This window comes from Dendropsophus ebraccatus, chromosome 15 (genome assembly GCF_027789765.1).
Source record: "Dendropsophus ebraccatus isolate aDenEbr1 chromosome 15, aDenEbr1.pat, whole genome shotgun sequence".
NCBI lineage: Eukaryota > Metazoa > Chordata > Amphibia > Anura > Hylidae > Dendropsophus > Dendropsophus ebraccatus.
The window spans coordinates 67,167,200-67,182,932 of NC_091468.1; positions in this window are offsets into that span (position 1 = coordinate 67,167,200).

Sequence of the window (15,733 nt, forward strand, 5' to 3'; positions counted from 1 at the left end):
TACATGGTGACAAAAAGTACCTGGGAGTCTAACAAAAAGTGCCTGGGAGTCTACACTCTTTAATCCTCAGTCCTGCTATCTAGGTATTGAGGTAGAAGAGGGCAGAGGCGAGAGGGGGTGGTGGGGCAGAACATAATAAACAAACACTAGTTACCTCTACCCCTGCCCCCGAAGCACTGTGTCACAGGCTTCCGGACCCCCCACAGAACTCATTTTCTCTTGAGTTTCAATATCATCACAACTTTGGGGGGAAGGGGAATACCCAACCCGAGTGATAGATCGCCCGCTCAACCAATCAGTGACTGCAGCGGTGTCTTGCCCCAGTCACTGATTGGCTGAACGGGCAATCCCTCAGTCAAGTCGGGACATCACTAGAGAAGGAGATCCAGGAGCCCTGTAGGAGTGCCAGAGCAGTAAGGCAGCGCTGTGCTAGAAATTTTTTGTTTTCCCAGGACTTCTTCAAAGATGTTTTTTTTTTTTTTTTTAAATTGTCGCCCCACTGGAGACTGCAGGCACAGCAACTATAAGGTACTGGGGCTGGTTCACACTCCACCAGGGAATGTTTGGTTCCCTTTAAAGGTAATAAAAAAATGAAGATTCATGGAGCCTTTAGTACTTTAGAGTATGATCACATGTAGTGTATACGCAGATATGATGCTAGAAAATCTGGAACAAAGAACTTTATTAAAGAGCTATTAAATTTTTAATATGAAATCCACAGTACTGGGGGTAGGTTTGATACAGACAAACTCGCTGACTGCATGCAGATTTCCTTGCATGACTGATTTAAAGGGAACCTGTCACCCCCCGTGCCGGGGTAAAGGCCGCCCGACCCCCTGCTAGAGCCCCGGATACTTACCCCATCTCACCAAGTCCCGCTCCTGGAGTCGGTCCCGGGATGGAGATATCACCGTCGGAAGCCCGGCGCAAGCGCTGCAGAGATGAGTCCAACGCCCATAGAGAATAACGGCTCCATTCATTCTCTATGGGCATCGGACACACCTATGCAGCGCCTGCACCGGGCTTCCGACAAGGGACTTGGTGAGATTGGGTAATTACCCGGGGCTCTAGCGGGGGGGGGGGGGGGGGGTATCTGGCGTCCTTCACCCCGGCATGGGGGGGTGACAGGTTCCCTTTAAGCATACCTGTAGGGCTGGAATAACACAGCGGTACCAAAACCAGAAGTGGATCCAACAGGAAAAAGAAGTACACGGCCTCCCTTTATATTTTCCATAACAGTTAAAACCACTTATAGCTTTGGCACAAAAACTGCATTGGCAGCCTTCCAGAAAAAAAAAAATAAATACCATGTGTGATTCCAGCCTAAGTTTTTTTTTACTCTTTTCTCATGCAGTTTATTTATCTTACAGGTGAAGGTGGTACCGGCAATAGAAAATCACACTTAAAGGGAAACAGTCACCCAGGCAGTGCATATGTACTTGTAAGTGACCACATGTGCACATAGCGTAAGTTGCAATGAAATAATCTCTTATTTCTGTTGCGGGGTGTCATAGAGACGCCTCTACCATCTCACTTTTCCTGCTCCTCTCCCTCCTTGATGGGCGTCTACGTCTTCCTGTACAGTAGTTGTCACATTTAAAAAACTGCCCATTTTGTAGGGGTCCCAGCTACATAACATACTATGGGGGGCTAAGTGGCAGGGGGACTACCTACAAGGGATGCCTACTGGGAAGGGGGCCTAACTACCAGGAAGGCATTACCCTCTGGATGATGCCTACATGCGGAAAATGACATACTGGGGGTGACTGCCTACAGGGGAGGGGTTGGGAACAGAAGTACCTAACTACTATATGGGGGCACAGAGGGGGCTTTAGTACTATATTGGGGCACAGAGGTGTGCTATCTTCTATATGGAGTCACATGGGTCTTATCTACTACGTATATTAGAGTAAAGATGAGGGGGGCTTACTACTATGGTGGACATAGAGGGGGTCTAAGTACTATTTGAGGGCTGAAATTGGGCCTAAATACTGAATGGGAACACAAAGTGGGCATCATTACAATGTAGGGCAATTCAGGGACATTGTATAGAGGGATGAGGCTAAAATATTGTAACGCCTGGAGTAGTGGATCCACTGAACCGTCACTAGCGATGGCACTAACCTCACCAGGGAGCGGAGTCTAAGGGGCCGCTGGTTTTCACCAGAGCCCGCCGCAAGGCGGGATGGACTTGCTGCGGCAGGCGACCCCCAGGTCGCTACCCCTGGCTTGGTTGCTAGTGACGGCAGGCGAGGCGTGGCAGGAGCAGTAGGCAGGAGATGGTCTGTAGGCGTAACTGCAGGTAACAGGCTGAACACCGGAGCAATAGTGTAACAGAGGAGCAGGAATCAGGAACAAGGACTAGGGACCAGGTAGCAGACAGGAATCAGGAACAACAGGGAGCTGGGCCAAACGCTATGGGAAGCATGTAGAGGCTCCAACACCTGGGAGGGGGCAGGGCTGGAACTTATAGGAGAGTGTGATGTGCAGCAACCAATTAGGGGCGGAACTGGCCCTTTAAATCTGAGACAGCCCGCGCGCGCCGCCTTAGGAGGCGGGGACGCGCGTGCCGGCCAGCACAGTGAGAGACAGGAGCGGAGGAAGGTGAGGCGCCCCCAGGGGCCGAACTAGCAGCAGCGCCGGGTCCCAGCACAAGGACCCCGGCGGCTGCATGGGGCAGGAGGAGGTTGCAGCGGCGGCCCGGAACACGGGATGCCGCCGCGGCCGTGACAAATATTTGTTTGACAGATTATGCAAAGATGGGTTGTAGCCAGGAGTAGTCTCTAAGATGGAGAAGAAAAGGAAAAATGACGACTCCAATCAGAGACGACGCCTCCTGTGAGTCACTGGATATAACTGCACTGTAATAACTCCTCCTAATCATGTTCTCTGTCCACATTATGGATTACCACTGCCAACAAGCAGCTTCAGAGATCATCCTCTTCATTCTGCTTGCTGGCAGTGGCATAGAGAAGGGTATATGGGGAGTGATCATCTCTGATCCACATACCTGATTATATACATTGGTTAAATCCTATGAGCACTTCATGCACCTGTAAGCACAATAATACAAGACTTATATTCTTCCTATTCTTCATCCTTGTGACCTTTTAAGATTCTGCTCAATAAAAAGAAGCCAAAGTATTAAAGAGGTTTTTCACCAAATTTTTTTTTAAATCAGTTGGTGCCAGAGATTTGTAATTTACTTCTATTAAAAAAGTCTTCCAGTACTTATCAGCTGCTGTATGCCCTGTAGGCAGCTGTGTATTATTTCCAGTCTGAAGAGGAGGAGAGGTTTTCTATGGGGATTTGCTGCTGCTCTGGACAGTTCCTGACATGAACAGAAGTGGCAGCAGAGAGCACTGTGTCAGACTGGAAAGAATACGCCACTTCCAGCGGGACATACAGCAGCTGATAAGTACTGGAAGACTTGAGATTTTTGAATAGAAGTAAATTACAAATCTCTGCCACTTTCTGGCACCAGTTGATTAGAAAGAAAACATTGTTTGGTGAAGTACCCCTTTAAGTTAAAGAGAACATATCAACGAATAGTACCAGACTGAATACCATGGTGTGGCCATACAGCAGTTGTCAGACGACTATTCTTCAATATGGTCTCCATAAGGCACGTAATATCAAGACACTGAAAGTAAAACATCAAGGCCCCCCCCCCCCCCACACACACACACACTCTCCGCCAGGTTTCATGACCTCTACTGTTTTACTGTTAGTAAAATAAAACTTCGAAGCACAAAATAAAAATAAAAAAACCTTTACAAAATAACCTTAATATTAATATTTTCCACAGGAGAGGTCAGCAGCGGGTTATTTGCACTCTCGGCAGGACCATTGATTGGTAGTTGATTGGTCGGGTGGCAACACCTGGTACTCCTGCCAGTCAGCTGATCAGCACAGCTGTGGTGTTGGGAGCCGCCAGCCTTCCTGCGTCTGATGCCTCTTTATCAGTATATGGGTATAAACCCACACACCGTATACGCAGCAGATGTGATGGTGAAGATTTAAAGCTGTGTTCAGTTATTTTAGATCTAATCTGCTGCGTATTTGCTGCGTATCGTAGTAGTAAATACACTGCATATACGGTGTGTGGGCTTGTACCCTATCTCAGCTGCTCAGCACTGCTGGCAGGAGCAGCCATGTCCTGCTGTGCCCAGTTCTTTTCATGTGTCCCAGTGACTGTGTATCACATTGTATATGTGAGGTAGCTCTATGTTTGAATATTTGTATACTCTTTATGTATGTGAATGCATGTCTACCCTATGTTTTTATATGTTTCACGTATGTGTGTTTGTGTATATGGCATTTACGATGACCTCCCAGCTACTCCAATGGTGTAAACTGAGGCTTTCAATAACCCTACTGTATAAGAATAAACTGTATGATTTTTATGAGATTTATCTTTTGTGGCTTGTATTCATAAAACGCTGAAAAAAAAAGGCTATGTTCACGCAATGTCAAAAATAGAGAAAAGGCGGCTGATTTGGATATTTAAAATAACATCCGTTTTTGCCGCGATTTAACTGACTGCAATGGCAATGCATGGAAAGACGGACGTCCAATGCACACAATGCGGATGTCAAAATAATGAACGTGATCATTATTTTCGGACGTCTTTTGCAAACAGCGGACGTTTTTTATTAGTTGTTCACACACAGTTTTTCTTTTGTCACCGTTCTTTTTCCGTTCTTACTATTAAATTCAATGGACTTTTCAATTAAGCCGCACCCAAAGGCCAATTAGTAACCTAAAACTAGAATAATGTACCAGCAGCCGTCATTGCACTAAGGGGAGGCCAGGCTGCTAAATGACGTCCGTTATTTTAGACTCAAAATTACGGACATCATTTTAAACAGAGCGGAAAAAACGTGTGAACATAGCCAAAGCTTGAGAAACTTCATATTGTATTTGTAGTGCACACATACCTGTATATTCGTCCAGCTCTGCTCAGAAATTTCTGTTGCTAAGGCCGGTATTGGGCCCCGTTCCCACTGAGCAAAACTAGCGGAATTCCGCCGCGGAATGCCGTTAGCCTCCCGCTCATAATGGGAGTCTATGGGAGGTGCGCGCACCTGCCCTGTCCGCGCTGAAGAATGAACATGTTCCGCTAGTTTTGCTCAGTGGGAACGGGGCCTTAGACGTCCTGATCACTTTAGTAAACGAGTGCCGATCTGCTAGATCCTGGGCCTATTACAAATTAAATGGTACGATTATTATGCAGCAAGTGGAATCCTTACTCTAAACCGCGCTCCTGCACAGTGATGTCCTCCCTCCCCAGGCAGCCGGCACACTCAGCTGCATAGGAGACGTGCCAGCACCTGGAAAGGGAGGATATCGCTGTGCAGGAGCTCAGGTCCCCCCCCAATACACTGGCATCCTACACAGCATCCCCCAATACCCCTCCAATACACTTTATACTACCAGCAGTCCAGCAGGAGAAGAAGATCAGCCCCGGAGCTCCTGCACAGTGATGTCCTCCCTCCCCAGGCAGCCGGCACACTCAGCTGCATAGCAGACATGGCAGCCACCTGGGGAGGGAGAATGTCGCTGTGCAGGAGCTTGGGTCACCCCTAATAAACTGGCATACCCCAAGTGTACTCCTAATACACTTTATACTCAGGGCTGTATTAATACCTGCTGCTGCCCTAGGCACTAAACCTGAGGACGCCCGATCTTCACGCACCTATTGGCGATACCAGACCTGACCAATATCACCATACCCCCCACCCCCCTGGAAAAGACATTAGATTTACTGGCAAGTCTGAACGGGAGGAGGGAAATATCAGCCCCAGGAGGAGAAGAATATCAGCCCCAGAGCTCCTGCACAGGGAATAGGAGACACGCCAGCCGCCTAGAGAGGGAGGACGTCACCGTGCAGGAGCTCACTGCTGACACCTACTGGAATCAGGACATATATCCAGGTGAAGGACGCAGCAGCACGATCCACACCCCGGCCGCCTGCTCTATCTGTCTAGGTAGTCTTATAGACCTCCATTGGCAGATACAGCTGGGGGGTGAATGGCACAGATGCTGCACTCTCCCACAGCCTTTAGATCCTGCACATAGGTTGCTGAAGCTTGCGTCTGGCTGACACCATGAGCACCTGATTGGCATTAAATATGGCTACTGCGCAAGACAGTTGTTTCCCATTGGTCAAAAATGGACCCTCAGGCTATGTTCCCATAATGTCTTATTTAGGTTTAAAAAAAAAAAAAGGTTTTTGATAACGACAGATGTTAATAATGATCATGATCATTATTTAAGGACGATACTATATAAGAAAAAGTAAATTTTGTTACCTAAAAAAGATGTGGGAACGTAGCCTAAGGTTGCAACCTTTAGTTAAAGCTAGACTAGTGAGAAGAATCTGCTGCCGTGCACTGATTGGCTGCAGAGCAGCGAAGGGAGCCGGGAGCCTCACAAAGCCGCAGCGCCGAGCAGGTAATTGTCACGGCCGCGGCGGCGTCCCGTGTTCCGGGCCACCGCCGCGACCTCCTCCTGCCCCATGCAGCTGCCGGCGTCCTTGTGCAGGGACCCGGCGCTGCTGCTAGTTCGGCCCCTGGGGGCGCCTCACCTCTCCTCCGCTCCTGTCTCCGTCTGTGCCGGCCGGCGCGCGCGTCCCCGCCTCCTCGGGCGCGCGCGCCGGCTGTCTCAGATTTAAAGGGCCAGTCCGCCCTTAATTGGTTAATTGCACCTATCACTCCCTATAAATCCCAGCATGCCCTGTCCCTCGTGTTGGAGCCTCTATATGCTTCCCATAGTGTTTGGCCCAGCTCCCTGTTGGTCCTGACCTTAGTCCTTGTCCCTTGTTCCTGTCTTCAGTCCTTGTCCCTAGTCCTTGCCCGCTGCCTTTCCATTGTTCCTGAGTCCTGTCCGCCACCTGCGAGCACGTCTACTATCCTCTGCCTGCACTATCTCCTGCCTACTGCTCCTGCCACGCCTCGCCTGCCGTCACTAGCAACCAAGCCAGGGGTAGCGACCTGGGGGTCGCCTGCCGCAGCAAGTCCATCCCGCCTTGCGGCGGGCTCTGGTGAAAACCAGCGGCCCCTTAGACTCCGCTCCCTGGTGAGGTTAGTGCCATCGCTGGTGACGGTCCAGTGGATCCACTACTCCAGGCGTTACAGTAATGTATGCTCGGGGCTGCGGCCAGGCTTTTGGCCAGCGGCGCAGGGGTTGCAGGGGCCGGGTCCCATACACGCAGTAGATCCGCTGCGTGTATGGGACTCATTCAGCTTCACAGTACTGGATCCGCAACGGGTCTCGCTGCGAATTCGCTGCGAGAAATCCACTGCGGATCCAATACGTGTGATGCTACCGGTAATGGAACTTTGTTTTGTAGTATTCTGACTTTCAGTCTTGTCTATCTCGATTACCGTAATTGCGAAATTCACTGTACAATAGCGTCATTTTTGCCACGGTTTCTAAAAATCTGCAGCAAAATAGCAATTGCCACTTTCATATTTGTGTTACAATAACACAATTTTTGCCACGATTTTGTAACAACTTTTGCGTCAAAATGCCAGATTTTTTAGCGCAATTACACGCGTCGCCATGACATCACACCATTTTTGCTGACATTTTGCCACAAATTTAGCAAAATTGTAAAAATGATGTTATTTTTAACAAAAACATGAAAATCACAGTAACATAACGCTTATTTTGTGGTGACTGAAATCGCCTTATTAACACAAATAAGAAACATGACATTGTTCCACAAATATGGCTGTATCCATACTTTCCAAGACTCCCTTGGGTGGCATCCAACCTCAGGCACTGGTAATTAAATGCTGAACGATCAGACTCAAGCAGGCTCAGGTTATGCTCATCTCTAGAGAGGAGGTGTTACAGCTTGCTGCACTTCAAGAGCTCAGGAACGCCTCTTTGTATTATAGAATGAAAGCAGTTTTAGGGTACAAACCCACTTGCCGGAACTGCAGCGAGTCTCCTTGCTGCGTTTTTGCAGCAAGATTCGCTGCAGATCCCAGCCCTATACTTTCATTAGCAGAGAAACTCGCAGCAGGGATGTACATCCCTGCTGCGATTTTGTCTGCAGCCCGGCCCATTAACCCCCTAGCCGCCGGACATTATACATTACCGGGTCCCCATTCCTGCTTGCTTCGGGGCTCCCGGTGTCTTCACGGCCCGCCCGGACAATCAGTGTGCTGCAGCGGGGCAGCGCACTGATTGGCCGGGCAGAACGTGCCAGGAGCCGCCGAAGCAAGCAGGAGCGGGGACCTGGTAATGTATATCCTGCCCGCCCCCCCTGCAGCCCCGATTGCCCCTGGCCGCATGATCGCCCCCCGCACCCCCCGGCCGTACGATAGCCCCCCGCAGCCCCGTTCGCCCCCAGCCCCTGGCCGCATGATCGCCCCCCCGCACCCCCCGGCCGTACGATAGCCCCCCGCAGCCCCGATCGCCCCCAGCCCCTGTCCGCATGATCGCCCCCCGCACCCCCCGGCCGTACGATAGCCCCCCGCAGCCCCGATCTATCATACGGCCGGGGGGTGCGGGGGGCGATCAGGGCTGCAGGGGGGCGGGCAGGATATACATTACCAGGTCCCCGCTCCTGCTTGCTTCGGCGGCTCCCGGCACGTTCCGCCCGGCCAATCAGTGCGCTGCCCCGCCGCAGCGCACTGATTGGCCGGGCGGCCCGTGTAGACACCGGGAGCCCCGAAGCAAGCAGGAACGGGGACCCGGTAATGTATAATGTCCGGCGGCTAGGGAGTTAATGGGGAGGGCTGCAGACAAAATCGCAGCAGGGATGTACATCCCTGCTGTGAGTTTCTCTGCTAAAGAAAGTATAGGGCTGAGATCTGCAGCGAGTCTTGTTGCAAGGAGACTCGCTGCAGATCCGGCAAGTGGGTTTGTACTCTTAGGGAGGCATTTATTAAGTCCGGTGTTTTTTACGCCGGACGTAAAAATGCCCCCGCAGCTCCGGCGCTACAGAGATTTATGTAGAGGCGGACTGCCTCTACATAAATCCCGTGCGCGCCGTTGCGCACCGCCGAAAACCTACGCCAGCTGAGGACTGGAGTAGGTTTTCGGCGTACATTTTGGCATGATAAATCGCGCAGACTCCGCGCCCTCCGTTCCGCCCACTTCCCGACCCTTTTTCGCGCCCGTTCCGCCCCCTGGTGTACTCGGCGGAAAGTGCCGATTTGCGAATATTTTGTTCGCCAATCGGCCATATGCGTATAAAAAAATACGCAAATCGGCACTTTCCGCCAAAAATCATCCGTTCGCTGGATGATACATGTGGCCCTTAGGGTACAAACACACACAGCAGATACGCAGCAGATTTGATACTGTGTTCAGTTATTTAGATCTAATCTGCTGCGTATCTGCTGCGTATCGCAGCAGTAAATACGCAGCGTATATGCCGTGTGTTTTTGTACCCGAAGGGCCCTATTACACGAGACAATTATCTTGCGAAAAATAGTTATATAGTTCGAATTTAAACGATAATTGTTCTGTGTAATTGCAGGCAACGATCGAAAAATCGTTCGTATGTCGTTAATCTAGATCGGAACCTAAAATTATCATTAATCGTTCACTGTAATTCCACGTTCGTTCGCTCAAGTTCCGCATTTTTTCACTAATCGCTCAGTGTAATTGCACATTGTTCATTGTTTTGCTGGGAACAGAAGGAATAAACGATCATAGTAACAATCACAATAACGATCATAGTAACGATCGTAACTAACAACCATCCTCCAGTGTAATATGGTGGACGATTTCAGGTTAACAATAAACAATCTAGTTTGCGATTGTTTATCGTTAGTTGTTAATCGTTGAAAATCGCTGTGTAATAGGACTCGGCAATCGGCAACAACGGCCGTACTTTGTACGAAAATATACGTTGCCTTGCCTTCTATTGGATCCCAGCTGGAGCGTATACACATAGTATACACTCCGGCCGAGATCTCTCACGGCGACGTAGAAAACTGACATGTTAGTTCTCTGAATATCGGCCGCAGAAACCCCTGTCAGTACACACAATGGAGAGCGCGGCTCCGGCCGTTTGCCCCATGGTGTGCAATGGGGAGTTCCGTGCGCGCCTGCCTCAAAACTCTACGGCCCTAAAGATTATCCAGCCGGTACTGCAGTACCGGCCAGGATGATCTTTCCAGAGACCGGCCGTTCTGTGACCCCGCTGGGTCACGGAACAGCCAGTCTCTTACTTTGTGTGAACATAGCCTCATACGTTCTAGAAGCACAGATGGATATATGAAAGGTACCATGTGTCTCATAACCTACCAGTAATCTAGCAGTGTCAGCAGTTTGGAACTTGAATTACAGATGACAGCGTGCGAACAAATGATATGTGTAAAATAAATAAATATAAATAAGAAAGAACATGGTAAACAGCTGAGTCCTTATCTAGAATAATTTCAAAATTCCAAGTAATAGATACTTTACAAGCCAGAAATAATCACCTTCACTTCCTCCATTAACATCCACATTCAGCTAAAGGACCATACTAGTCCCTAGGAGGGGAGCAGCTGTCACACACTTCTGGCACTGCTTATCTCCAAACAACTAGGCAAATGTATTAAAAAAAAAAAATTTTATCTGATAGAATTTTTTTCTGCATTCTAACTGTACCATATTGGGTCAATTTGATACAATGACTGGATTTTGGAGCATGCTCATTGAGGCCTAATGTTGCACAGGTTATTGTGCACGGAGGTTTAGAGTGGTATTCCACGGGCCAATGGGGCCCGATAAACCAGCGCTGATCACCTAGATCGGCGCTCGTTTACTGGGCCTAATCCACAGTCCGATTATCGTTAAACAAGGGCTGTAGGGACATCGTTACGGATGTCCCTACAGCCCTAGCTTAACTAGTATACATTACCTATGCAGGCTGCAGGGCTCCTCTTCTCCTGCTTCTCCCGGGTCCCGCATGCTCCTCCAGCGTCAGGGCGGCCTGTCTCGGCTGACAGGCCACTCAGCCAATCAATGGCCGGGACCGCCGCGGCCAGTGATTGGCTGAGTGGCCTGTCAGCTGAGACAGGCCGCCCTGACGCTGGAGCGCGCGGGACCCGAGAGAAGCAGGAGAAGAGGAGCCCTGCAGCCTGCATAGGTCAATGTATATCGCTAGGCGCCGGCAGTGCACTGCTATTCCACGTAGCGATGCGCGGTCGGCGCCCGACAAATATAGGTCAGAACCTATATCAACGATCAGCCGATGACAACGATCATCTGCTGATCCTTGTCTCTATTCAATGGCCCTTAGTCTCATTTAAAGGGGTTATCCAGTGCTGCAAAAACATGGCCACTTTCTTTCAGAGACAACACGACTGTCGTCTCTAGGTCAGGTGCGGTTTGCAATCAAGCTCCATTCACTTCAATGGAACTGAGCAGCAAAACCCCGCCCAAGCTGGAGACAAGAGCGGTGCTGTCTCTTGAAGAAAGTGGCCATGTTTTTGTAGCGCTGGATAACCCCTTTAAAAAAAGAAAATAAAAAAATTACTTAGTGGAGATGGTTTGTCGGCACTCGTTGTGCTCGTCTATCAGAAATGACTGTTCCCTGCGCGTTTCTCATTCCCGAAAATACGGAAAGAATCATCGTAAATATATTTGCGACACAATAAAAATATAATTGTTTTTAAACAGCAAATGAGACGGGTAAAATATTTACCCTCGGTTACTCCAGCAGAGATTGTTAGTGTTTAGAGAGAGTGCAAAAGGTCTCCGAAGGGGTTTCTAACATTCAAAGGGAACAGACTGCTGTAATGCGGAGAGATCGCCATGGTAACGCGCGCTGAAAATATTGTACATTTTCTTGTTTACTTTGCAGAAAGGCTGATGGATTGATTTTCCCGTTTCCAATAAATCACAGCCGAGGACAAGTCTAGTTAACGTTCTATATGTCAAAGAGATTGCAGATTGAAGTAAAGTGTATCTAATCACTTGTACCTTGTAGAGCAACTTCATGTTTTCCAGAGGGGTTATTTATGATAAAAAAGAGTAAGGATGCTTAATGCACATATATATATTATATATATACAGTGGTGCCTTGGATTACGAGCATAGTTCGTTCCGGGACGGCGCTTGTAATCCAAATCCACTCTCAAACCAAAGCAGATTTTCCCATAAGAAATCATAGAAATGCAGGCAATTGGTTCCACACCCCAAATATAATGATTTATTATTCTGATAACATGTAAAACAGATGAAACAAACATTCAGAAACAGCTGGATATGTGATATCATAAGTTACTGTACAGTAATGGAGAGGATGGGAAACACAAGGGCGGACAGAGACTGCAGGGAGCATGAAGGAATGAGCAGGACAGATGTGGGCACATACATGCAGCGCTCTCTGTCCGGGGAGAGAGGGGTTACAGCTATGGAGAGATTACCTCCACAGTCCTGTCCCCTGATGTAAGCCCCAGCCTGAAGTGGATCTGCTATGATTTGGGAGGTGAAGGAGACTTCCTGGGTCAGAGCACAGGGCTGAAGACCACATTATGCAGACCATGACCCTCCTCCACTCGCGCTCCCACCTAGTACAGGGAGCTATTAAACCAAAGCAATGCTCTTAAACCAAGTCACTATTTTGAAAAACTGTGAGCTCTTAAACCAAAACTCTCTTAAACCAAGTTACTCTTAAACCAAGGTACCACTGTATATATATATATATATATATATATATATATATATATATATACGCTCAATGCAAAGGTGTGTATATATAATAGAGACAATTACCAGGGGGCCTGTGACTAAAGGGGGCATTAAAGGGGAACAAGTCTAACCTGCCGATATGTCCCAGTTGTGCAGTAGACTCTTGAGAATGAAGTTTTGTCTCTTACCTTCCTCCTCAGTGTTGTTCTCGAGCTGTTAGTCTTTTACTCCTCGGTCCGGTAAGACCATTAGGAGCACTGGGGAAACCATTAGGAGCATGGCCTGCGCCATTGATTATCATTAGACACCGCTGCTGGGGTGTTGGAGTGGGTGTTTCCTGCACATGGGTAGCGGGTCGTGACGACACAGAAACTGAAGGAAGACAGGAAACTGAAGGCTGTCAAGGTGCTGGTAACGTGGGGCTGCAGGGGCACTGGGACAGGTAAGTATAATTCTTTATTATGTCCCCCTGCTCACTTTACTATATTTAAATAAAGATTAGGTTTTAGTCAATTGGTACAGCGATAGTTTTACTTAAAATAAGCGCACAAACAAATGAATGCACAAACTGCAGTGTGTTTTCCTATTGAAATCAATGGGCCTATTGTTACATCCAGTAATCTTATATATTTACCAGCAGTACATTGTCCACCTTTGCTAAAATGTCAAAAATATGGACTTCTGGGAAAATTACAATAAGAAACGAGTAGAAGTATAGCAGCGGGCTGGAGCATTACTGCCTCAATCCCAGAGAACAGCAGGAGGTGCTCAGCAACCAATAACTGTAGGCTGTCAGCTCCATCCGGCGAGAGAGGAGAAGTCGCCACACTCCCAAAATATCTGTAAAACACTTACTTGTATGTTCACAGTGTGAGGGATGGAATCAGAAGGCAGCAGATTTGTGCACCGAAATCATGTATTTACATACAGCATAAAAGCAAAGGGAACATCCCCTGGTAATCAGACGCAATATAAGAAGGCAGTGCTGGGACTATTACAGAGGGGGGGATTTTTTAAAGCATGTTGTTGTAAAAGTGTCAAAAATTGGAAAATCACAATTTAAAAAACATGTCACTCATCCAATTTCGTCCATTCCTCTCCTCTCTGTCACTATATCGCTCTGTTAGTCTCACCTCTCCTCTCCGTCCCTATATCGCTCTGTTAGTCTCTCCTCTCTGTCACTATATCGCTCTGTTAGTCTCTCCTCTCCTCTCTGTCCCTATATCTCTCTGTTAGTCTCTCCTCTCTGTCCCTATATCGCTCTACTAGTCTCTCCTCTGTCCCTATATCACTCTGTTAGTCTCTCCTCTCTGTCCTATATCTCTCTGTTAGCCTCTTCTTTCTGTCCCTATATCGCTCTGTTAGTCTGTCCTCTCTTCTATCCTATCCTATCTCTGTCTCCTATCCTATCTTTTCCTATCCTCTCCTCTCTGTCCCTATATAGCTCTGTTAGTCTCTCCTCTCTGTCCCTATATCTCTCTGTTAGTCTCTCCTCTCTGTCCCTATATCGCTCTGTTAGTCTCTCCCCTCCTCTCTGTCTCTATATCTCTCTGTTTGTCTCTCCTATCTTTTCCTATCCTCTCCTCTCTGTCCCTATATCGATCTGTTAGTCTCTCCCTGCTCTGCTGTAACTGGCCACCTCCATTACCAAACCGCCTTATATAGAGGGGGAGGGGGGGTGCTGACATCACAGAGGGGCCTGCAGCATTATGGTTAATCCCTTTCTCCCACCCAGTGAGGCGCCATTTTGTTTTTTTTGCGAATTTCTAATCTCTAATAGCAAACATTGATTAATATTCTGCATATTAATAAATAGACCAACAGAACACAGCAATCACTAAGTTCAGGTGAAAAACATCAGTGAAGTAAGCACTCAAGAGTCTCCACTGATGCCCCATACCAATTTAAATATGCAAAAACAAAAGGAGTCCGTGGCGCCTCAGTTGCGAATCTCAAAACACTATCCCTAGCCTGTTGCCAAGGGGAGATCACCAAATCACCCTGATACATAGCCCCTTAAGTCCCACTCGCTTCAGAGTATTGGGCATAAATAGAGAAACACCAGGGTGGCCCCTTTTTGTGTCAAAGTCTAATTCTGTTGCGAATATTGCGACACGTCACAGCAATACTCACAACTGATGGCTGTGTGACAGGAAGGGAGACACCTAGTGGCCATACGTATAAGGCTGTGTTCACACAACATTTTTTTCTCTCTCTCTTTTTGAAAAAAAAAAAATAAACAACATCCTTCATTTTGAGTTTAAAATTACGTCGGTTCGTGGTACATTATTCTTTCTCAGGTGAACTGATCGCCCTTTGTCTTTAATTGAAAAGTCTGTTGAATTTAATAGTAAAAACTGTGAAAGGACGGTGAAAAAGGAAAAACTGTGTGTGATCAACTAAAAAAAAATGTCCATTGTTTGTGAAAGACAGAAAAAAATTGTTGTGTGAACATAGCCATACAGTGATTTAAACAGAAAACTTCAAAATAAATATAAGGCTATGTTCTCACTACGTAAAAGTACGGCCGTTGTTGCCATCGGCAACAATGGCCGTACTTTATGCAGTGTTGAACATTGCCTATCCCTCTATGGGATCCCGCCCGGAGCGTATACACATCGTATACGATCTGGCCCCGATCCCATGTGGCGCCGCAAATAACTGACATGTCAGTTTTCTGCGGCTGCAATTCAATGAATTGCGACCATAGGAAACCCTGTCAGTTCACACAATGAAGCGAGTGCAGCAGTGCAGTCACAATCCCTGTTAGAAAAGGTGACAGGTAGACTTTAACATCTGGGTAGTTGAATATCCCATTATAACCACCTTAGTAATATTAGGAGATTCTCTAAATTATACTAGAAATTCTAACAATCTTCCTCCCATGTTGCTTTCTTATCACTGCAGTTGATGTGATACTCTATGTTCACATTGTGTAATCCTGACTATAGTTTTTTAAGGTTGCTCAGTGTCTATTGTTCTGAAGAGATGCGATACTTTGAGGTCCACCTAAACTCCTTCACCTCCTGCGTTCTCATGGACACCTGTCATATTAACAGGAGTCCCGTCCAGGCTGCCTCATGCT